Raw genomic sequence first — 24,657 nt, forward strand, 5'->3', positions numbered from 1 at the left:
CATGACCAACCCAAAAACCACCTAGGCTCAAGCCTGCCATGACCTGGAAACTGCCTGGAACACCACCAAATGCTTTCTGGAGAAAGGTTTAATAGTCAGATGAGACAAAGATTGATTTGGATTCAGTGATAAGAGGTTTGATCTGAGGCGTAAAAGTGAGGCTTTAAAACCTAAGAACACCGTACCAGCTGTCTAGCATGGTGGTAGTAGTATCATGCGGTGGGGCTGTTTTGTTGACAGTAATACTATTACGCTACACAAAGTTGTTGGAATAATAAAGGAGGTGGGAGTGTATGTGTTTATTTGAGCCTGTATGTAAAATTTTGACCTGGTGTTTGTGGATTGCATACCCAATTCTTGTTTTTTTAATCCTCTACAATCATTCAAACCTAGAAAAACAACAGTTCAAAGCAATCAAAGTCCAAAATTCCTGCAACATTCATGCAGATGATGAGTAAATGTAAACTTCTGACCCCAACTGTAAATCTGACTACAGTGAAGAGGTGAAGCAGCTGTGGTGACGGTTCAACAATTTTAACCATGACTAATAAAATTCTCAAACCAAATGCTGTTTATATCGGAGTTTGAGTTCCACTTTGCGTAAAGAAACTAGGTTTTGATTAATCAAATTTGTAAAATTAAGCATCAGCTAAATAAAAACCACAAGATTTGTCAGAGCATAGACAAAATCCTTCACCACAACTTCCTCAGGATGCATGCTGTCACACATGCACACAGCATTGCATTCATCTGGACTATGTGATGCAAAAAGGATATTTAAAAAATCGAAATCGCACAAACAGCAGATGTTAGAGTTTGATCACTGATGCAGTAAACCAGTTTTGTCATTAACATCAAAAATTCCTGTAAGCAAACCTTTTTTTAAAAAACTTTTTTGCCTGACATATCGCCACATTTGATTCCATCTGTAGTGGCTAAAGAAAAGTCACAGCATTAGTTTTTAAACTTGATGATTCTCAGCAATTGTGGATACATTAAAAAAAAAGATGCTCTTACAGTTCTTTTTTCACAAAACATGCTGATCCTAGAATTTCTTTGGTAAATTCATGATATTAAACGCTGAACTGAAGCTGGACATTTATATTATTTACATTATTTGTGGTTACTTTTAGAGGTTTTTATTCTTTCAGTTTTTCAGAATGATGCTTCTGGACATTCCTGCTGTTATCATTACTTTACGCATTCGTCTTGGACTTGAAAATGACTTTCAAAAAAAAAAAAAAAAAAAAAAAAAAAAATTCTCAATTACAATTTCGTTCTATTGGGATTAAGCTTTCTACTGAAACCTCTGGAGATCTACTTTTGGTGGTCCATACCCTGGGAGGTGTGACGGGCAGTAGTAGCAATAATTATAGTATCATCTACTGATATTTTTGTGGTACAACTTATCATATTTGCTAAGCCCTGCATTAAAGTTGAATTAAAGCAGCATATATTCATTTTTATGACTAAAAATGTCATGTTAAAAAAAGTATTGCACACGTTTTACTTTCCTTTACTGTAAAACACCAATATATGTCATTCACAAATTGTCACTAGTTGTCTTTTGATGTGATATTTTGTTTGTTAGTGTGTGCTTAAATACGCAACACTACAGGACTGTTTTTTATGTATTAAATGCGTTTCAACTAGCACATCCTACAAATTCTGATTAGATTTTATGGTGAGAAAGAGGAGTTAGAGTATCGAGCCTTTATCCTTAAAGGTTTTTGAGTTTAAACATTAACATTAAAATTATTGTGGCGGATTTCAATGTATGAAAGAAAAGTCTAAAAGCAGGAGGCCAGGCCTTTTATTAAAAAAAACATACATAAATATCTAAAAAGCACTTGATATATGAAGCTACAATTTCACAGAATATATTACAGTGGTGTAAAAAAGTGTTTGACCCTTTCCTGCTTTTCAATTTTTTTTTTTTTTGGGGGGGGGGGGGGGGGGGGTATGTTTGTCACACTTAAATGTTATAGATCATCAAACAAATTTAAATTTTAGTCAAAAAAAATAACACAAGCAAACACAAAATGCAGTTTCTAAATGAAGGGATTTTTTTAGTAAAGGGGGAAAAAATCTAATCTACATGAGCCCGTGTGAAAAGTGATGTTATAACACAAATTAACTGTGGTGTATCAAATTTTTGGAAAGCTGAGTTCAATTTCTCTAGCCACACCCAGGCCTGATTACTGCCACACATGTCTCAATAAGGAAATCACTTAAATCGGACCTGCCTGACAAAGTGGAGTAGACCAAGAGATCATCAAAACCCAGACATCATGTCGCAATCCAAGGAAATTCAGGAACAAATGAGAAACAAAATAACTGAGATCTCTCAGTCTGGAAAAGGTTAAAAAGCCATTTTGAAAGCTGTGGAACTCCAGTGAACCACAGTGAGAGCCATTATCCACAAATGGCAAAAACATGGAAGAGTGATGAACCTTCCCAGGAGTGGCAAAAATCGCTAAAATGACCCCAAGAGCACAGCGATAACTCATCTAAGAGGTCACAAAAGACCCCAAAACAACATCCAAAGAACTGCAGGCCTCACTCGTCTTAGATAAGGTCAGTGTTCATGACTCCAACATATGAAAGAGACTGGGCAGAAATGGCCTGCATGGCAGAGCTCCAAGAGAAAAAACACTACTGAGCAAAAGTGTTTAAAGTTTGATGATTTGAGATGAAACAACACCTTTGTTCAGGTATCATCAAAATACAATGCCAATTAAAGTCCTTTTGAGTAAACTTACCAAGCTACCATCAGACTGCCTATGTACCAGTGTCAGAATAAACATCTGACTTCCATTAGTTGCAGCTCCAGGCTGAACCCAATGACCTATACCCTATTACATTTTCCTCTTTTTCCTCAACCTCCTGCCTACATTATGTACTCCAACATACCTCTAGCACCCTCCTAGCTTTTCTCTTTCCTTTATTTTTATTTCTGTCCTTTTGTCTCGTCATCTTCTATTCTTTCTTAAACTTCGACACACTTGCGTGCAATCCTTTCTCAGGCCATTCCAGCCTCTGACTAACCACCCTGCTGTGTCAAGGAAAAAAAGCACATAGTTAACTCACTTATTCCCCTGAAAACCCCTAATTTAGCCAACCTCATGTTGGGGGGTTGTGTTTATTTGTATACTATTAAACAGTTTTTGAACTATGTTACACATACATGCACCATCAAAGACTTAATAAAATTCAGATGCAGTGAAACCACCATTTAAACAAACTGGGACAGCTTAACCATTAGTGTACCCACAAGTAACAGTATTTAAACTTGACTAGGGTGTGCAGCTTAAGGAGGTAACGCCATGCTGTGAGAGGCAGCCATCCAGAGGCTGTCCACCATCTGTAACAAACAAGTTTGTCGTCATATCTGTCTGAGAGGAAGCCGCTTTGATGCAGCCAGTGGCAATTTCAGCCGTGCTTTAAATGTATTTTATGGAACTGAAAAGAAATATGGAAGAAGACGGTTTGGAAAATGGAAGTGGTTAAAACAAATGTTGCTCTTACAGAGTAATGAAAGCAGTTTTAGGAATTCCTGTCTCATTTCTCCACCATATGATAGTTCCTTTCCTAAAAGACAAACTTCTGAAATATAACTTGCCATTTAGATAAACAAAGCCTCCTTTTAGTAGTGACTGTGCTGGAAGGCGGCTCTCAATTTTTCTCATAGCTATTAACACCCACCAGTGGAAAATAAAAGTAGGTTTTAGATCCCAGGAAAATCCAAAATCATGGGAAGACTGGTTAAACTTCTTAGATAGTTTAGATAGGACACAAGAAGTGAGTAACCTGTTAAAAAGGGTGGCATGCCCCTTTAATGTGCACGAAAGACCCCTAAAAACCCTCTGATGACTTTAAACAGTAAAATAAATAAATGAAGGCAAGCAGTAGGGAGTAAAGTAAACATTTTACAGCTCTTTCTTCACTCGGTTTGCAGGACTGCTGTTGACACGCCCTATGATCTCTCTTTCGTTTGGCGGGCGGGTGGAAAAGCACAAAATATGAGCAACATGTGGCTTAATGTGCCAAGACTCTTGCCCCGAGTTCATCGTGTATACAGCCCGAACAAATCAAAACAGCGCATTAGCAACAACAATACGCCTAAAACAGTCATGTAAACATGCTGTCACACATTACAACAAGGTTAAAAACTTTAATACCAGCAGATGAAAATGTAAAACACGTGAAACTGAGCTGTGAGACCAACCGAGCAGGATTCCTCACATAGCAAGGGTTAAAATTAGAGACTGACCTTAAATATTTCTCGATCATTTCCACTGGATACACTTTAAACAGGGGGTTAGCCTCCAGCTAACAACGGCTCCAGCTTGCGGTTAGAAAGCCGTGAGACAGCTGCAGCAGGGACTTCAGCACTGAGACCAACTTTTACTGTGTGCTCTGATTCACAGCTTACTTTCTCACTCACACACAGTCCGAAGTTTGCCGCTGGTCTGTCAAACTCAGAGCGGCGACGCGTTAACTGAACTTCCTGTGAACCAAATTTCAAAATAAGAGCTTTTTTAGTTTGGCAGTTCGAAGAGGGGGCATTTTGCTTCGCAAAGGCTCCGTCTACTGGATATTCACCGCAGTGCACTATCCATATTGCGAGAACTTTAGATACAATACAATTAGAAGAATTATTATTATACAATTTAATATTCGATTTAAAGATCACTTCTTCAAACAAGTCCGCACAATGTACAGCTTCTTCTTCTTCTTCCTCTTATGAAAAAGTTAATGTAGTGCCCCCCCCCCCTTTTTATTTTATTTTATTGTATCCTTTCTTAGAAACCTAACAAACCTAATAAACCTGACTGACATTCAAAGAGGGTAAATTTTATTCTATCTTTCAACGCCCCGAAGTAAATTAATAATTTACTATATGAATAAATAAATTTAAATGGAACTTCCTTCACTTTAAGAACATTTTTTATGGCAAAGAACAAATTCCTTTCCAGTTGACATCTCTAATAAAGTTACTCAAGTAAGAGACGCTGGGAGGAATAGAGATTAGGTCCACTCGAAAGAGGGATCTAATTTTGGCATCCATACTTTTGTATAGTGGAGAAACTTTGACTTAAAGAAGAATCCCTCAGGCCAGGAGCGGACATGGTGAGCATGGGTGATGGGAATTTTGTACACTTCTAAACTACATGGACAGACCAGACGTATGACATCAAAACAATAGAGAACGCTTTTAGGATTATTGGTTTGAAACTGGCTATGTCATGGAAACCAGCAAGAGCAACATCGTGATCGGAGCGAAAAGCATAGCAACAAAGCTCTTTTTTTAAAGAGACGTTTGTATAACTCTGGATATATTTTACACACTACCTGTGGCTTTATCATGTGATGAAATTATCATGAAAAACAGTTGAAAAAAATGGGATGTGCATATTTAATCAATCGTGCACAAAATGAAAAAATCTATTTAATATTCATCCATGTCTGCAAAGTGTTATATATTAAATGTTGGCATGGTTTGCAATATTGAATTGAAGGGGCCAAAGTAACATTTTTTCGTTTACAGTGTCTCAAATTGCCATGGACAGACCAGGCGGTGTATTTGGTTAAGATATCCAAGTAGCCTAATTGTTCATTGGTCTAATACCGGAACAACAACAAATGAGTTCGTGTCAGAGGCGCAAACCGTCCTCTAAGCGGAGTTTATATACTGGAGTAAGAAAAATGCAAGATGCAGACTGCAACTGGCAGCGCAAACCAGCCGTGGTCGTATAGTGGTTGGCACTCTGCGTTGTGGCCACAGCAACCCCGGTTTGAATCCAGGTTACAGCAGCCTGGCTGTGCTTTTTAAACCAAATACAGAGAGCAGGCTAATGAATGGGCTTCGTGTCTACTCTTCTGGAGAGCTGCAAGTTAGGAGATTATCGTCCCTAATAAGATGTGTTAAATGAAAGGGTTTTTTTCTTCCTTTTATGTTGGTTTTCCACACTGTAAGACCAAATAGTAATAGTTTGATAAATGAAATGAGTTCCAACTAAAACCTGTAATAAGTTCATACACCTTTATTTTTTTGAGTAGTTTGAACAAGTTTGTTTTTTCAAGTTATCAGTACTTGAATATATTGATTAGTTTCTGACATTGCCCTTAAATAATTTGAGTTTTAACACTGACGTCACTTACATGCCTACGTACGTACGTACGTGCGCCACCTGTTTCTTTATTAAGTGCTGGCAACCATCTTGGATTCCTCGCTTCGAGTGCGAATGCCCGCTCATTACTTCGAAAGAAACTTGTGGAACGTTAATATCCAAACAGAAATAAAAACATTTGTGAAGGGTTTTTTTGCGGCATTGCCTTTGACGCTGGATAAAGGAGGACGTGGTATGGTATGTTACGGACTTTTGAACTGGAACAGCTAACGCTCTGCACTTGGCTAGCTGCATTTACCGCCTTTGCAGCATCTTCAGGAGCGCTTTTGTGGTAAGTTTTATTTTTTCTGAAACTATAGTTCTCCGTTGTAATATGGGTTTTTATCGTCATAAATGTACAACTCTAGCAGGCATTTAAGAATTACATGCATGCGTCGTTTTATCCATGTCGCCTTGGCCCCAAAGTGTTTTGCATGAATTATGCTAATAAGCTCATATTTAGTATAACACATTATTAGTCCCTGGGACTAATAATGTGTTAATAACTTTTCTAATCTCTTACTATTTTAAAAGAAGTCTTTAGAAGGCGTTTCTGGATTTGCAGATTATAAACTGCCTTGTGGTTAAATTGTTGAATCAATATGCACTGCTGCGCTGCTTCACACTTAGCGCATACATGGATATTGACTTTGGCTAACCCATTTGCTAACTTTTGGAACTTGAAACTTACGTTTAGTTCTCTGGAGTTGTACATATTAAAACTGGGGCAGCAAAATTGTAGGCACAGGACATACTTACAAAAGCAGTGATTAATCATTACATAATTAGGCGGTAGAACATGGTTTACATTGCAAATAGTTATGTATACTAAGTTGAAATGTAGAAGCTTCTGAACTGTAAAATTGTTGTGCCTGGTCTATTTTAGGTTAGCTTAAGGGTGAATCCATCAATAATATATTTACCAAACAGTTATTTTTTTCGTTTTATTTTATTCTGATGCCCAGTGTTCATTAGTGAAAGACTTAGTTTTTTATCTGTCAGGGGCTGGGTCTGTGACGCAGCATTTTGAGTTTATTTTGTATTTTTGCTTTCTTATGTTATATTGAAATGAGGTGAAGTTCTTGTATTGTTGTTATTATTAGTTAAGGTTTAGTTGAGTTCTGGGCTAGTTATGTTTCATCTGTGTCTCCTTGGTTATGTGTCTTTTCTGTTCTCTGTGTAGTCTGTCTTGTCTTCTGTGTTTTACTGTTATGTCCATGCCAGGGCAGAAGTAAATTTTCAGGGGTGAAGATGCTGTTTACCTTGACCAGCTAAGACTACAGATTGTAGATGAAGTCGAGAAAAGTGAAAAGAATCCTGATTACAAAGCTGATGCACACAACTTTGGCCTTGCGATGCAAAGAGATCATCAGTGATGACCTACCAGTAGGTCAGATCCTGGATTGCTGGCCTACTCTGAAATCCCAGTCCCAGGTAAGAATGTATATAGATGTATCTAACAAGATGTATTTTATATCAACTCCTGTTATCTGGCCTGTCTGAACAAATTATGCCTTTGGAGTGTAAGGAATTTGATGTATTTTGCAAAGATTTATAGACTAATCGAAACTTGTAAACATAAATGTATCCTGTGTGTTCAGATCTGTGCAGAATTGCACAGGATTACAAACCTCCACCTGAAGAACCACTTTTATGCTGTGTTGGACCAACATTCTCCCCGGCTCCAGAGCTTATTCAGATAGAAAGCTGTTTGCACAGGGAACGTGTCTGATGTCCTGTCTCAGCTCTTCAGAAGCTAAAATCTCCAGGTTAGTGGGTTTTTGTCTTGTTTTTTGAGCTTTATTTAATTTGATCAATTTTTCAATTTTAACTACCATTCTTGACTAGGTTAGCCAATTTAAAATAATTTTCTTGTGATGTAGGAACAAGCTGATATCCATGCCCAACGTGCTGGTGTGCTTCATGCCCTCTCTGCCTATTTGTACGACGACACCTCTAGCTTCATCATAACGTGGGATCTAAGTTTTGGACAAAGTTGTGAACAATATCTTAGTAGCATCCTTGTTTAGATTTCTCAAAACATTATGACACTTTGACAGTTTGAGAAGCATCTCCATGCTTGGATCTGTCTACAACAGTGTCCATGTCACATAATGGAAACACTACATGTTTTTAATATGTGTAGACCTTCTATAATGTTCCTAGCCCAACCATACATCACTGTACAAATGAAAAAAAAAAAAAACTCTTATTGACTTTCTGTTATTGCTACGAAGAGGTATGACTTTGCTTTACTAAAAAGTACTATTTTTGTCAGTTTGTTTTCTCAAATCTTTGGTGTGTTGTGGCTTTTTTGTTGTTCAAACAATTGATTTCTGAGCTAGTAATAATCCAGAAATGTGACTTGTATAGATGAAACTAAGAGAAATAGGAATGTACTAACATGTAGTAATTTTGTTTTCTGTAGATGATGCATTCTGATAGACCAGATATTAGTGAAGTGCCACTTGGACTCCTCCTGATCAGAGCCAATTCCAGCAATGCAACATTCTTCTGCCCTGAGAAGACTGCAGTTTTGGTCGAGGGTAACATGATCATTGTTTTCACCACCCTAGCTGATGGATTTCTAGTAATATTTGGACTGACCTACGCCCTGCACCTAAGCTACCCAAAATGTTTGGCCAACATTTTTGACTTTATTCAGAAAGTTTTGATGGGTCTGAAGGGTGGGAAGTTGAAGCCCAAAGTGCTGAGTCTTAAAAATGATCTTTTGGCAGCAGAATAATGTCCAGGATTCCTACACAGTCCTCAAGTGCCTGTTAAAGCAAGTAATTCAGCTTATCATGTTTCAAAGTCTGGATAAGTTTTTTTGTTTTGTTTTGTTTTTTTAAAGAGAATAGAATAAAGAAATCTTTGCACACTCTGTTTCATACTTCATCATCTTAAATCCACATCCAAAGTAAAAGGGGTGATTTTATTTTATTTATTTTTTATTTTTTTCCCCCATCATCACTTGTTTTAGTTGATTTTGATTGTGTTTTTAGTCAGATAACTGTAAATCCATAGAGAAAATGAAGGACAATCTCACTACATTTCTGGCTTCTAGGTGGGATCTTGAATGTCACTTAAGGAACGTTCCTCCTGAACTGCTCATAACTGACATAAGGCGCTAAGGAGGTTTATAACACTGTTTTATGTCTCTAAAGAAGTATTTTTCTATTTAATGTTTTATTGCTTTGTTGTTGAGACTGTGATTGCACTCTACAAATGTGCATTTTGCATAACCAGAGTACTGGCATATTAAAAAGGTTACCAATTATATTTCAGTGTATTATACTGCACTATACTATACTATTACTTTCATTTGGTTTTCCCACATAATAATGCAGGATTTTCTTTTCCTTTTGTTTGTTTGTTTTTTAATAAAAAGGTCATACTCGTGTGTTAATCAAATCTGAATACTCTTAAAACATGTTGTGAAATTCTTTATTTCTAATATTGTAACCTTGTGCCAAAACTGGACATTTCTGACATTATTCCCTATAAAATGTGGTGGATTTATGTCGTTGGACTTTTTGTTAGAAATGCTATGTGTTAAAGTAACTCAATAAATTTGTAACTTGAATTTATATTTTCTGTCTTATGTTTTTACAAGTGTAATTATTTTGGGCACTTTTTTTTATATCAAATTCAAAACACAGATTTGGATATTACAAGTGTAATGGAGACCAGGGGTTCCATTACCTGGTTGGTATTGTTAATAATAAATTGTTGGATTGGGAATTTAAAATAGGGTAATAAAGAAAACACAGTTCTTATGGAGTCTTTTATTAGGTTATTTGACATACGATTAAATTGACAGCTTGTAACAGAAAAGAGACAGTGGGACTGGCCATCCTACCTGTGTCGGAGAAGAGCCAAAGTTAGAGCTGTTTGCAGTTAATCATTTATCAATAACCTAAACATATGTGAAATGAGAACTTGTAAAGGTACTCACCTGTCCTGGTTGCTTCTTGCAGGATGTGGAGCGAAAGAGTGAAAGCGGCTCAATCACCTGTTTAAGAGCTCTTGGAGCAGACCAGTGTGCCGGGTTAGGGAGTATGGTTAAAGAGGGTTTTAATTTAGATAGAAATGAGTGAAGCTTATGTTATTGGTTTGTTTATAGTATGTGTTGGAAATATGTATATGTTTGTGATGTGCTTTAATGTTATTGTATGTTTGTTTGTGTGGAGGGTTATGTTTCATGTTGATTAGTTAACCCCCATACTTGGGCTATTCCGGATACTCACCTGAAAAGGTAGAGTATAAAAGGAAGCCATTTTGTTTAGTTGCGGTTAGTGTTTTGTGCTGTTATCATGCTCCTTCTTTAATAAAGTGCCAATCCATGGATGTATTTTACTCCAGTCTCGCGGCGTCATATTATTGGACAGAACCTATGACCGCCGGCCAAAACTGACAAGTGGTGTCAGGAGTGCTGCCTCTAATGAATGAGGTAAATATGATGACGAGAAGTGGAAAGAAGAATGACAGTAATGAAGTGGCAGAGGATGGTGAAGGTGCTACAGCTGATCCAGTGGCTAAAGCAGGAGCTAAACCTGGCGATAGACTGGATGAACTGACAGCTCTGGTGAAATCATTGATGCAGTCTCAAGCAACAAGAGACCAGAGAATAGACAGAGAATCAGCCCGACAAGAACAAAGATGGAAAAGTATGCAACATCAGTTTCAGCAAATGCAAGTTCACGTAAAAGAAATGACAGAACAGCAGCAGGAACAAGAGGACAACCAAATCGAGGAGGGAGGTGAACCTGATGAGGGGCCTAGTCTGACTGGTCAGCAGATGTGGTCTCTGCCAAGACAGGAACCATTTCACCAGAGAGATCCCAAGTTGTTGCCACTCACTCCAGATGATGATATTGAGCATTTTCTCACTACTTTTGAGAGACTGGCTCAAGTTTGCCGTTGGCCGAGAGAAGAATAGGCTGTTCGACTCGTACCTCTGCTCACTGGGAAAGCACGTAGTGCTTATGTGCATATGGACATTGCTGATTCAGAAGTCTATGATAAAGTAAAAGATGCCATTCTTGCTAAATACGAAATAACTGCTGACACATACAGAAGAAGGTTTCGAGCCCTGGATATGCACCCAGGTGAAACTCCAAGAGAACTTTATGTGCAATTAAAATATATGTTTTACAAATGGGCGAAACCTGAAAAATCTACAGTGAAAGACATTTCTGAACTAATGATCTTGGAGCAGTTTCTGAGGATGGTCCACCCAGACCTGGAGGTGTGGATCAGGGAACGTGCCCCCAAATCTGCAGAGGAGGCTTCACAGCTAGCGGAAATCTTCATCTCTGCCAGAACAGGATCGAGAGGAACCACCTTTGGCCGGGACAGCTTCATGACTGGACAAAGTAAGTCTGATGGGGGTGTAAGGAGTGGTGGTATAGGCCAAAGTAGAAGTTATCCTGGAAGCAGACATTTTGTTTCTGGTAAAAGTAACAACACTAAAAAGTCACATTCAGGTTCAAAATCAGATGTTAGATGTTATCACTGTAACCAGATAGGCCACACTCAGTATACCTGCCCAACAACAACACAAAGTAGGCCATCCCTTTTGTGCTCAGCCCCCAGACCCACATTGCCAGGTCCTGATCATGAAGCAGTAAGAACAGCACCTGTACTTGTTAATGGTCAGCGTGAAGAAGCACTCTTAGATACAGGGAGCTTTCAGTCAGTGGTTTTGGCTAGTTTAGTACCAAGAGAGCTATGGAGTGACACAAGGACTAAAATAAGCTGTGTACATGATGATGAGAAAGATTATCCCATGGCTGAGGTGTATTTGACTGTAGGTGGCCAGACATTTCTCCTGCCAGTGGCTTTAGCACCCAGACTGCCATATGCAGTGATATTGGGCTTAGATATACCTACACTGCTAGATTTGGTGTCTAATGAAGTTCCGGGACATTTGCATACAGTTCATGTAGATCAGGACCACAACGTACAGAAGCAAGACATTATTCTGCAGGCACAGCCAGAAAGTGCAATCCCCAGTTTGATCACCACAAGAGCTCAGAGTGCAAATGACCCGTTGAAAGAGCTACCTTTCTATGATGAAGAATTAGAAGTAAGCCCAGCAAAACCAGCTAAATCTCGAGCGCAAAGACGAAGAGAAAAATTTAGGGGTTCATCCAGGTTAGAGGGTGTAGACCAGAGCCCCAACCTCCCTCTGGAACTTGATATCCCACCAGATATCTCTTCACTTCAACGGGCAGATCCATCATTAAAATCCTGGTTTGATAAGGTGTCGGAAGTTGATGGACAGGTGCGAGGGACAGTAGATGTGTTGGCAGATGCAACCTATGTGTTGAGAAATGGTGTCCTTTATGAGTGTAAAGGCAAGACTGAAGCCATAGCATTACCACAGGCACTAAGAAACAAAGTCATGGAACTTGGTCATTCTGTACCTTGGGCAGGCCATCTTGGTTTTCAGAAATCTCTACATAGGATTGCAAGCCGTTTTGTCTGGCCTGGCATGTACACTCAACTACAGCAGTTTTGTAAGTCGTGTCAGATATGTCAGCTCACCCTAAATAAAGGAGTGGCCCATGCCCATCTTCAGCCATTGCCTGTCATAGATACACCTTTCGAAAGAATAGGAATGGATGTAGTGGGGCCCCTTGAAAGAAGCTCATCAGGTAATCGTTACATCTTGGTCATTTGTGATTATGCCACTCGTTATCCTGAGGCTTTCCCCCTAAGATCAGTGAAAGCGAGACAGGTTGCCAATTGTCTCCTGCAGTTGTTTTCTAGAGTAGGTATAGCTAAAGAGGTCCTGACAGACTGTGGCACAAATTTCCAGTTTAAATTCCTACAGCAGGTATATAGATTACTTGGCATAAAAGGTATTAAAACCACCCCTTACCACCCCCAGTCAGATGGACTAGTAGAGCGTTTTAACCAGACACTAAAGAACATGCTGCGCAAATTTGTAACAGAGACTGGCTCAGACTGGGATCAGTGGCTGCCTTACTTGTTGTTTGCCTATCGCGAAGTGCCACAGGCCTCTACAGGATTTTCACCATTTGAACTGCTTTATGGCCGTCAAGTGAGAGGTCCACTCGACCTGCTGAAAGAACAATGGGAGAATCCTGAGCCTGATGGAGATAATGTAATAGCTTATGTGCTGAAAATGAGAGAGCGACTAGAACAAATGACAATACTGGCACAGCAAAACATGAAAGTGGCTCAAAACAAGCAGAAAACCTGGTATGATAAGAAGGCCAGGGAAAGGACATTCCAACCAGGACAGCATGTGTTGCTGTTGCTTCCTACGACAGACAGCAAACTGCTAGCCAGGTGGCAAGGCCCCTACAAAATTACAAAACGTCTTGGCAATGTTAACTATGAGCTGTAGATGCCTGACAGGAAGAAACATCAGGTCTTCCATATTAACCTGTTAAAAAAATTCACGCAGCAGGAACCCATCACGCAGCAGCAGCAACTGCCAATGCAGTCCACGCAGCAGGTAAAACAGCATTGTCTTGTTCGGGTAGTCAAGGACAAAGAGGAGGGAGAACAGTTTTTTTCCCACAGGCAAATCAGGGCCAAGTTTAGTGTCACTGACCCATCTTAAGCCCTCCCAGCAGGGAGATTTAACGGCTCTTCTGGATCCAAATTTGTTCCAGGAAAAACCTGGTTTTACAAAACTGGTACAACACAAAGTCCACTTGAGGGATAATGCTCCACCCCGTAGAAATATATATTTGCAATCACAACCACGCTGCCATGACCCGGATTCGAACCAGGGTTGCTGCGGCCACAACGCAGAGTACTGCTTTTACTGTGCCACGTGCATAAATGTGTGCATCGTTCCCACATCAGATTCATATGAAGAACAAACTCATAATACAGACTGTAACTGCAGTCCCGTGTCGCTTTTATTTGAACATCTGTCCCAACCACTTTTTTCACACTAAACTCTGTTGTAGAAATGAAAAAACTGGTTGATGAGTTCAGAGGTAAGGTAAGGAAAAGCCGGTTACGTTAAGAAATTTGATTGGACAATCCAGTGCCAATAATGAAATAACATGACTGTAACCATTCAAGCTGCCGTGCAGCCTTTGAGTCTCCAATTACTTGCTCTGTAATCACAACCACACTGCCGTGACCCGGATTCGAACCGGGGTTGCTGCGGCCACAACGCAGAGTACTAACCACTATACGATCACGGCTGGCACGCTAGGTCATGCTGTCAGTTGCAGTCTGTATCTTGCAGTTGTCTCACTCCACTATATATACTTGAACAGTGACCTGTACGATGCGCAAAAGAACAGCAGACATTATTTACCGTCAGAACGCCAGATGTGCGCATCGTTCACACATCAGATTCATATGAAGAACAAACGCATAATACAGACTGTAACTGCAGCCGCGTGTCGCTTCTGTTTGAACATCTGTCCCAACCACTTTTTCCACATTAAAACAAACAACAGAATTTGAATCAAAACAATGGAAATTGAATGAAAACAACGGAATTTGAATGAAAACAACGGAATTAGAATGTACAGAACAGAGTTTGAATCAAAACAACGGAAAACAACGGAATTAGAATAACAGAACAGAATTTGAATGAAAACAATGGAATTTGAATGAAAACAATGGAAATAGAATGAAAAGAACAGAATTTGAATGAAAACAATGGAAATTGAATGAAAACAACGGAATTTGAATGAAAACAATGGGATTTGAATGAAAACAACAGAATTTGAATGAAAACAATGGAATTTGAATGAAAACAACAGAATTTGAGAACAAACAATGGAATTGGAAATAAAAAGAGTAGAATTAGAATGAAAACAAAAGCATTTGAATGAAAACAACGGAATTTCAATGAAAACAACGGAATTAGAATGAACAAAACAGAATTAGAATGAACAAAACAGAATTAGAATGAACAAAACAGAATTTGAATGAAAACAATGGAAGTTTAAACTCTGTTGTAAAAATGAAAAAAAAAAACTGGTTGATGAGTTCACAGGTAAGGTAAGGAAAAGCTGGTTATGTTAAGAAATTTGATTGGGCAATCCAGTACCAACAATGAAAAAAATCATGCCTGTAATCATTCACGCTGACCTGCTACAATTACTTGCCCTGCAATCACAACCACACTGCCGTGACCCGGATTCGAACCGGGGTTGCTGCGGCCACAACGCAGAGTACTAACCACTATACGATCACGGCTGGCACGCTAGGTCATGCTGTCAGTTGCAGTCTGTATCTTGCAGTTGTCTCACTCCACTATATATACTTGAACAGTGACCTGTACGATGCGCAAAAGAACAGCAGACATTATTTACCGTCAGAACGCCAGATGTCTCTGTGTTAATGCAGATGCTTTTACTGTGCCACGCGCATAATCGTGCGCATCGTTCACACATCAGATTCATATGAAGAACAAACGCATAATACAGACTGTAACTGCAGCCGCGTGTCGCTTCTGTTTGAACATCTGTCCCAACCACTTTTTCCACATTAAAACAAACAACAGAATTTGAATCAAAACAATGGAAATAGAATGAAAACAACGGAATTTGAATGAAAACAACGGAATTTGAATGTACAGAACAGAGTTTGAATCAAAACAACGGAAAACAACGGAATTAGAATAACAGAACAGAATCTGAATGAAAACAATGGAATTTGAATGAAAACAATGGAAGTTTAAACTCTGTTGTAAAAATGAAACAGCAGACATTATTTACCGTCAGAACGCCAGATGTCTCTGTGTTAATGCAGATGCTTTTACTGTGCCACGCGCATAAACGTGCGCATCGTTCACACATCAGATTCATATGAAGAACAAACGCATAATACAGACTGTAACTGCAGCCGCGTGTCGCTTCTGTTTGAACATCTGTCCCAACCACTTTTTCCACATTAAAACAAACAACAGAATTTGAATGAAAACAACGGAATTTGAATGAAAAGAACAGAATTTGAATGAAAACAACGGAATTTGAATGAAAACAACAGAATTTGAATGAAAACAATGGAATTTGAATGAAAACAACAGAATTTGAATGAAAACAATGGAATTTGAATGAAAACAACGGAATTAGAATGAACAAAACAGAATTTGAATGAAAACAATGGAATTTGAATGAAAACAATGGAAATAGAATGAAAAGAACAGAATTTGAATGAAAACAATGGAAATTGAATGAAAACAACGGAATTTGAATGAAAACAATGGGATTTGAATGAAAACAACAGAATTTGAATGAAAACAATGGAATTTGAATGAAAACAACAGAATTTGAGAACAAACAATGGAATTGGAATAAAAAGAGTAGAATTAGAATGAAAACAAAAGCATTTGAATGAAAACAACGGAATTTGAATGAAAACAACGGAATTAGAATGAACAAAACAGAATTTGAATGAAAACAATGGAATTTGAATGAAAACAATGGAAATAGAATGAAAAGAACAGAATTTGAATGAAAACAATGGAAATTGAATGAAAACAATGGGATTTGAATGAAAACAACAGAATTTGAATGAAAACAATGGAATTTGAATGAAAACAACGGAATTTGAATGAAAACAACGGAATTAGAATGAACAAAACAGAATTTGAATGAAAACAACGGAAGTTTAAACTCTGTTGTAAAAATGAAAAAAAAAACTGGTTGATGAGTTCACAGGTAAGGTAAGGAAAAGCTGGTTATGTTAAGAAATTTGATTGGGCAATCCAGTACCAACAATGAAAAAAATCATGCCTGTAATCATTCACGCTGACCTGCTACAATTACTTGCTCTGCAATCACACTGCCGTGACCCGGATTCGAACCAGGGTTGCTGCGGCCACAACGCAGAGTACTAACCACTATACGATCACAGCTGGCACGCTAGGTCATGCTGTCAGTTGCAGTCTGTATCTTGCAGTTGTCTTACTCCACTATATATACTTGAACAGTAACCTGTACGATGCGAACAGCAGATATTATTTACCGTCAGAACACCAGATGTCTCTGTGTAATTGCAGATGCTTTTACTGTGCCACGCGCATAAACGTGCGCATCGTTCACACATCAGATTCATATGAAGAACAAACGCATAATACAGACTGTAACTGCAGCCGCGTGTCGCTTCTGTTTGAACATCTGTCACAACCACTTTTTCCACATTAAAACAAACAACAGAATTTGAATGAAAACAATGGAATTTGAATGAAAACAACGGAATTAGAATGAACAAAACAGAATTTGAATGAAAACAACGGAAGTTTAAACTCTGTTGTAAAAATGAAAAAAAAAACTGGTTGATGAGTTCACAGGTAAGGTAAGGAAAAGCTGGTTATGTTAAGAAATTTGATTGGGCAATCCAGTACCAACAATGAAAAAACATACCTGTAATCATTCACGCTGACCTGCTACAATTACTTGCTCTGCAATCACAACCACACTGCCGTGACCCGGATTCGAACCGGGGTTGCTGCGGCCACAACGCAGAGTACTAACCACTATACGATCACGGCTGGCACGCTAGGTCATGCTGTCAGTTGCAGTCTGTATCTTGCAGTTGTTTTACTCCACTATATATACTTGAACAGTGACCTGTACGATGCGAACAGCAGATATTATTTACCGTCAGAACACCAGATGTCTCTGTGTAATTGCAGATGCTTTTACTGTGCCACGCGCATAAACGTGCGCATCATTCACACATCAGATTCATATGAAGAACAAACGCATAATACAGACTGTAACTGCAGCCGTGTGTCGCTTCTGTTTGAACATCTGTCCCAACCACTTTTTCCACATTAAAACAAACAACAGAATTTGAATCAAAACAATGGAATTTGAATGAAAACAACGGAATTTGAATGAAAACAACGGAATTTGAATGTACAGAACAGAGTTTGAATCAAAACAACGGAAAACAACGGAATTAGAATAACAGAACAGAATTTGAATCAAAACAATGGAATTTGAATGAAAACAATGGAAATAGAATGAAAAGAACAGAATTTGAATGAAAACAACCGAATTTAAATGAAAACAACAGAATTTGAATGAAAACAATGGAATTTGAATGAAAACAACAGAATTTGAATGAAAACAACGGAATTAGAATGAACAAAACAGAATTAGAATGAACAAAACAGAATTTGAATGAAAACAACGGAAGTTTAAACTCTGTTGTAAAAATGAAAAAAAAACTGGTTGATGAGTTCACAGGTAAGGTAAGGAAAAGCTGGTTATGTTAAGAAATTTGATTGGGCAATCCAGTACCAACAATGAAAAAACATGCCTGTAATCATTCACGCTGACCTGCTACAATTACTTGCTCTGCAATCACAACCACACTGCCGTGACCCGGATTCGAACCGGGGTTGCTGCGGCCACAACGCAGAGTACTAACCACTATACGATCACGGCTGGCACGCTGGATTATGCTGTCAGTTGCAGTCTGTATCTTGCAGTTGTCTCACTCCACTATATATACTTGAACAGTGACCTGTACGATGCGCAAAAGAACAGCAGACATTATTTACCGTCAGAACGCCAGATGTCTCTGTGTTAATGCAGATGCTTTTACTGTGCCACGCGCATAAACGTGCGCATCGTTCACACATCAGATTCATATGAAGAACAAACGCATAATACAGACTGTAACTGCAGCCGCGTGTCGCTTCTGTTTGAACATCTGTCCCAACCACTTTTTCCACATTAAAACAAACAACAGAATTTGAATCAAAACAATGGAAATTGAATGAAAACAACGGAATTTGAATGAAAACAATGGAAATTGAATGAAAACAACAGAATTTGAATGAAAACAATGGAATTTGAATGAAAACAATGGAATTTGAATGAAAACAACAGAATTTGAATGAAAACAACGGAATTTGAATGAAAACAATGGGATTTGAATGAAAACAACAGAATTTGAATGAAAACAATGGAATTTGAATGAAAACAACAGAATTTGAGAACAAACAATGGAATTGGAATAAAAAGAGTAGAATTAGAATGAAAACAAAAGCATTTGAATGAAAACAACGGAATTTCAATGAAAACAACGGAATTAGAATGAACAAAACAGAATTAGAATGAACAAAACAGAATTTGAATGAAAACAATGGAAGTTTAAACTCTGTTGTAAAAATGAAAAAAAAAACTGGTTGATGAGCGAACAGGTAAGGTAAGGAAAAGCCGGTTACGTTAAGAAACTTGATTGGACAATCCAGTGCCAATAATTAAATACCATGTCTGTAACCATTCAAGCTGCCGTTCAGCGTTTGAGTCTACAATTACTTGCTCTGCAATCACAACCACACTGCCGTGACCCGGATTCGAACCGGGGTTGCTGCGGCCACAACGCAGAGTACTAACCACTATACGATCACGGCTGGCACGCTAGGTCATGCTGTCAGTTGCAGTCTGTATCTTGCAGTTGTCTCACTCCACTATATATACTTGAACAGTGACCTGTACGATGCGCAAAAGAACAGCAGACATTATTTACCGTCAGAACGCCAGATGTCTCTGTGTTAATGCAGATGCTTTTACTGTGCCACGCGCATAAACACATCAGATTCATATGAAGAACAAACGCGTAATACAGACTGTAACTGCAGCCGCGTGTCGCTTCTGTTTGAACATCTGTCCCAACCAGTTTTTCCACATTAAAACAAACAACAGAATTTGAATCAAAACAATGGAAATTGAATGAAAACAACGGAATTTGAATGAAAACAATGGAATTTGAATGAAAAGAACAGAATTTGAATGAAAACAACGGAATTTGAATGAAAACAACAAAATTTGAATGAAAACAATGGAATTTGAATGAAAACAACAGAATTTGAATGAAAACAACGGAATTTGAATGAAAACAACAGAATTTGAATGAAAACAATGGAATTTGAATGAAAACAACGGAATTAGAATGAACAAAACAGAATTTGAATGAACAAAACAGAATTTGAATGAAAACAATGGAAGTTTAAACTCTGTTGTAAAAATGAAAAAAAAACTGGTTGATGAGCGAACAGGTAAGGTAAGGAAAAGCCGGTTACGTTAAGAAACTTGATTGGACAATCCAGTGCCAATAATGAGATAACATGACTGTAACCATTCAAGCTGCCGTGCAGCCTTTGAGTCTCCAATTACTTGCTCTGCAATCACAACCACACTGCCGTGACCCGGATTCGAACCGGGGTTGCTGCGGCCACAACGCAGAGTACTAACCACTATACGATCACGGCTGGCACGCTAGGTCATGCTGTCAGTTGCAGTCTGTATCTTGCAGTTGTCTCACTCCACTATATATACTTGAACAGTGACCTGTACGATGCGCAAAAGAACAGCAGACATTATTTACCGTCAGAACGCCAGATGTCTCTGTGTTAATGCAGATGCTTTTACTGTTCCACGTGCATAATCGTGCGCATCGTTCACACATCAGATTCATATGAAGAACAAACGCATAATACAGACTGTAACTGCAGCCGCGTGTCGCTTCTGTTTGAACATCTGTCCCAACCACTTTTTCCACATTAAAACAAACAACAGAATTTGAATCAAAACAATGGAAATTGAATGAAAACAACGGAATTTGAATGAAAACAACGGAATTAGAATGTACAGAACAGAGTTTGAATCAAAACAACGGAAAACAACGGAATTAGAATAACAGAACAGAATTTGAATGAAAACAATGGAATTTGAATGAAAACAATGGAAATAGAATGAAAAGAACAGAATTTGAATGAAAACAATGGAAATTGAATGAAAACAACGGAATTTGAATGAAAACAATGGGATTTGAATGAAAACAACAGAATTTGAATGAAAACAACAGAATTTGAGAACAAACAATGGAATTGGAATAAAAAGAGTAGAATTAGAATGAAAACAAAAGCATTTGAATGAAAACAACGGAATTTGAATGAAAACAACGGAATTAGAATGAACAAAACAGAATTAGAATGAACAAAACAGAATTAGAATGAACAAAACAGAATTAGAATGAACAAAACAGAATTTGAATGAAAACAATGGAAGTTTAAACTCTGTTGTAAAAATGAAAAAAAAAACTGGTTGATGAGTTCACAGGTAAGGTAAGGAAAAGCTGGTTATGTTAAGAAATTTGATTGGGCAATCCAGTACCAACAATGAAAAAAATCATGCCTGTAATCATTCACGCTGACCTGCTACAATTACTTGCCCTGCAATCACAACCACACTGCCGTGACCCGGATTCGAACCGGGGTTGCTGCGGCCACAACGCAGAGTACTAACCACTATACGATCACGGCTGGCACGCTAGGTCATGCTGTCAGTTGCAGTCTGTATCTTGCAGTTGTCTCACTCCACTATATATACTTGAACAGTGACCTGTACGATGCGCAAAAGAACAGCAGACATTATTTACCGTCAGAACGCCAGATGTCTCTGTGTTAATGCAGATGCTTTTACTGTGCCACGCGCATAATCGTGCGCATCGTTCACACATCAGATTCATATGAAGAACAAACGCATAATACAGACTGTAACTGCAGCCGCGTGTCGCTTCTGTTTGAACATCTGTCCCAACCACTTTTTCCACATTAAAACAAACAACAGAATTTGAATCAAAACAATGGAAATTGAATGAAAACAACGGAATTTGAATGAAAACAACGGAATTTGAATGTACAGAACAGAGTTTGAATCAAAACAACGGAAAACAACGGAATTAGAATAACAGAACAGAATCTGAATGAAAACAATGGAATTTGAATGAAAACAATGGAAGTTTAAACTCTGTTGTAAAAATGAAACAGCAGACATTATTTACCGTCAGAACGCCAGATGTCTCTGTGTTACAGTTTTTTCTGATTGCTTAAGCACATTTTTTGTAACTATTGGCTAATTTTGCAAAACTCTTCACACAAATAAGAAAACCTGTCACCCAATAATCAAAACATTGTAGTTCTCTTGCAAAAGCAAACACAGCTAGATTAACTCTTCACACCTTCGTAAAAATGGTGTTTCCGTATCAAACAGTACACACAAGCCATCATCTACTAAGCACACAATGCGCCAACTGCACACTGATGGTATGAATACAAAACACATCTGGCTTTTGCTTTCTCTGTGCACAAGGTAGGCTATGTCAGTTTGAGCTCATACTTCTGTCATAGATCCATAAGCATAGAGGGATCCAAACTTCAAGTACTGGTGTTTATTCAAACACATCAAAACAAACACAAGTGTTTATTTCCAAGTATAGGATTATTTGCAATCGCCATAATGACTATATGGGTTACTTGGTCTGCAGTGAACATGCTTCCTCTGCCCCCAGCATCTGGTCATCTAGCAATTCTGTAAAGTAACAATTTCAGTATTTTTACATCAATGGTATTGGTGTGTTTCTCATTGGCATATGGCAGTGCTACAAATCTTTGTGCGAAGTGACTGTACTAACCGATTCTCATTTCAAGATGTCCTTATGGTACTTGCTACAGTGTAGCGGCTCGAGTTAGGCTGGACCCGTTGGCCAGCTACCCTCAGGGTCATTCCACGGTTAATGACATGGTCCACTATTGTAGCTCTGATGTCATCAGCAATTCTATTTCTTACTCTTCCTACCCTTCCTCTCCCCCCTCCTCATCTTCCTCTCCCCCCTCCTCGTCTTCCTCTTGCTCCTCCTTGTCCTTGTCGTCCTCTTCATCCTACTTCTTCACCTCCACGTCCTCTTCCTCGGCCTCCTCTACTTCTCACTCTTTCTGATCCCTCCATTGTACTCCGCACACACAGCTTACCTGTATTATAGTGCTTAGGCTGATTGCAAAGCGAACTAATTATCTAAAAAAGTTTTCACATGTGAAAGTGTGCCAGACAGTTGGCAAATTAGTGTTAATGATAGCCATACATGTGTATACTTTTGCTAGGAGTGTGTTGGAAATTTGGTAATTGAGTGTTGTGCAGTGAATTGTGCCTACAGTTTTGCAAAGTGTGTGTTACAAAATTGCAAACTGAGTGCAAAGCAGTTTTTGTGCTTTTAGTTTTGCAAACTCAGTGAGTGGTTTTGCTATAAGTCTGAATAGTTTTAGAGATTGTGCTACAGGAATCACAGTTAGTGTTTAGGCATTCAGAAAAAACTGTAATGCAGATGCTTTTACTGTGCCACGCGCATAAACGTGCGCATCGTTCACACATCAGATTCATATGAAGAACAAACGCATAATACAGACTGTAACTGCAGCCGCGTGTCGCTTCTGTTTGAACATCTGTCACAACCACTTTTTCCACATTAAAACAAACAACAGAATTTGAATCAAAACAATGGAATTTGAATGAAAACAACGGAATTTGAATGAAAAGAACAGAATTTGAATGAAAACAACGGAATTTGAATGAAAACAACAGAATTTGAATGAAAACAATGGAATTTGAATGAAAACAACAGAATTTGAATGAAAACAACGGAATTTGAATGAAAACAACAGAATTTGAATGAAAACAATGGAATTTGAATGAAAACAACGGAATTAGAATGAACAAAACAGAATTTGAATGAAAACAATGGAAGTTGAATGAAAACAATGGAAATAGAATGAAAAGAACAGAATTTGAATGAAAACAATGGAAATTGAATGAAAACAACGGAATTTGAATGAAAACAATGGGATTTGAATGAAAACAACAGAATTTGAATGAAAACAATGGAATTTGAATGAAAACAACAGAATTTGAGAACAAACAATGGAATTGGAATAAAAAGAGTAGAATTAGAATGAAAACAAAAGCATTTGAATGAAAACAACGGAATTTGAATGAAAACAACGGAATTAGAATGAACAAAACAGAATTTGAATGAAAACAATGGAATTTGAATGAAAACAATGGAAATAGAATGAAAAGAACAGAATTTGAATGAAAACAATGGAAATTGAATGAAAACAATGGGATTTGAATGAAAACAACAGAATTTGAATGAAAACAATGGAATTTGAATGAAAACAACGGAATTTGAATGAAAACAACGGAATTAGAATGAACAAAACAGAATTTGAATGAAAACAACGGAAGTTTAAACTCTGTTGTAAAAATGAAAAAAAAAACTGGTTGATGAGTTCACAGGTAAGGTAAGGAAAAGCTGGTTATGTTAAGAAATTTGATTGGGCAATCCAGTACCAACAATGAAAAAAATCATGCCTGTAATCATTCACGCTGACCTGCTACAATTACTTGCTCTGCAATCACACTGCCGTGACCCGGATTCGAACCAGGGTTGCTGCGGCCACAACGCAGAGTACTAACCACTATACGATCACAGCTGGCACGCTAGGTCATGCTGTCAGTTGCAGTCTGTATCTTGCAGTTGTCTTACTCCACTATATATACTTGAACAGTAACCTGTACGATGCGAACAGCAGATATTATTTACCGTCAGAACACCAGATGTCTCTGTGTAATTGCAGATGCTTTTACTGTGCCACGCGCATAAACGTGCGCATCGT

General features: G+C 38.2%; 1 protein-coding gene, 1 long non-coding RNA gene and 9 other non-coding genes across 12 annotated transcripts in view; 1 reads left to right on the plus strand and 10 right to left on the minus strand.

The window, feature by feature from the left end:
* The window catches only part of dennd3a (DENN/MADD domain containing 3a), a 28,517-nt gene extending 24,011 nt beyond the window's left edge, over positions 1-4,506 (minus strand). For both annotated transcript variants that reach the window (XM_085445746.1, XM_085445747.1), the window contains exon 1: positions 4,274-4,506. The gene's annotated coding sequence lies outside the window, so the exon portion shown is untranslated. The remainder of the gene's footprint in view (positions 1-4,273) is intronic.
* Positions 4,507-6,229: 1,723 nt separating this feature from the next.
* On the plus strand, positions 6,230-9,765 carry LOC146683026 (uncharacterized). The gene is made up of 4 exons (XR_014917644.1): positions 6,230-6,465; positions 7,357-7,607; positions 7,775-7,942; positions 8,057-9,765. It is a non-coding gene; the product is annotated as an uncharacterized LOC146683026 (long non-coding RNA).
* A 4,534-nt stretch (positions 9,766-14,299) lies between these two features.
* On the minus strand, positions 14,300-14,371 carry trnah-gug (transfer RNA histidin (anticodon GUG)). Its single transcript has one exon. It is a non-coding gene; the product is annotated as a tRNA-His (tRNA).
* A 937-nt stretch (positions 14,372-15,308) lies between these two features.
* trnah-gug (transfer RNA histidin (anticodon GUG)) lies at positions 15,309-15,380 on the minus strand. Its single transcript has one exon. It is a non-coding gene; the product is annotated as a tRNA-His (tRNA).
* A 1,591-nt stretch (positions 15,381-16,971) lies between these two features.
* trnah-gug (transfer RNA histidin (anticodon GUG)) lies at positions 16,972-17,043 on the minus strand. The gene has a single exon. It is a non-coding gene; the product is annotated as a tRNA-His (tRNA).
* Positions 17,044-17,607: 564 nt separating this feature from the next.
* On the minus strand, positions 17,608-17,679 carry trnah-gug (transfer RNA histidin (anticodon GUG)). The gene has a single exon. It is a non-coding gene; the product is annotated as a tRNA-His (tRNA).
* An 832-nt stretch (positions 17,680-18,511) lies between these two features.
* trnah-gug (transfer RNA histidin (anticodon GUG)) lies at positions 18,512-18,583 on the minus strand. The gene has a single exon. It is a non-coding gene; the product is annotated as a tRNA-His (tRNA).
* Positions 18,584-19,485: 902 nt separating this feature from the next.
* On the minus strand, positions 19,486-19,557 carry trnah-gug (transfer RNA histidin (anticodon GUG)). The gene has a single exon. It is a non-coding gene; the product is annotated as a tRNA-His (tRNA).
* A 786-nt stretch (positions 19,558-20,343) lies between these two features.
* Positions 20,344-20,415, minus strand: trnah-gug (transfer RNA histidin (anticodon GUG)). The gene has a single exon. It is a non-coding gene; the product is annotated as a tRNA-His (tRNA).
* Positions 20,416-21,396: 981 nt separating this feature from the next.
* Positions 21,397-21,468, minus strand: trnah-gug (transfer RNA histidin (anticodon GUG)). Its single transcript has one exon. It is a non-coding gene; the product is annotated as a tRNA-His (tRNA).
* A 2,934-nt stretch (positions 21,469-24,402) lies between these two features.
* On the minus strand, positions 24,403-24,474 carry trnah-gug (transfer RNA histidin (anticodon GUG)). Its single transcript has one exon. It is a non-coding gene; the product is annotated as a tRNA-His (tRNA).
* Between the last annotated feature and the right edge of the window lie 183 nt (positions 24,475-24,657).

Source organism: Copadichromis virginalis, linkage group LG22, assembly GCF_057382275.1.
Source record: "Copadichromis virginalis isolate Kocher_CV1m ecotype Utaka linkage group LG22, C_Virginalis_male_GT1.1, whole genome shotgun sequence".
In the NCBI taxonomy this organism is placed as follows: Eukaryota; Metazoa; Chordata; class Actinopteri; order Cichliformes; family Cichlidae; genus Copadichromis; species Copadichromis virginalis.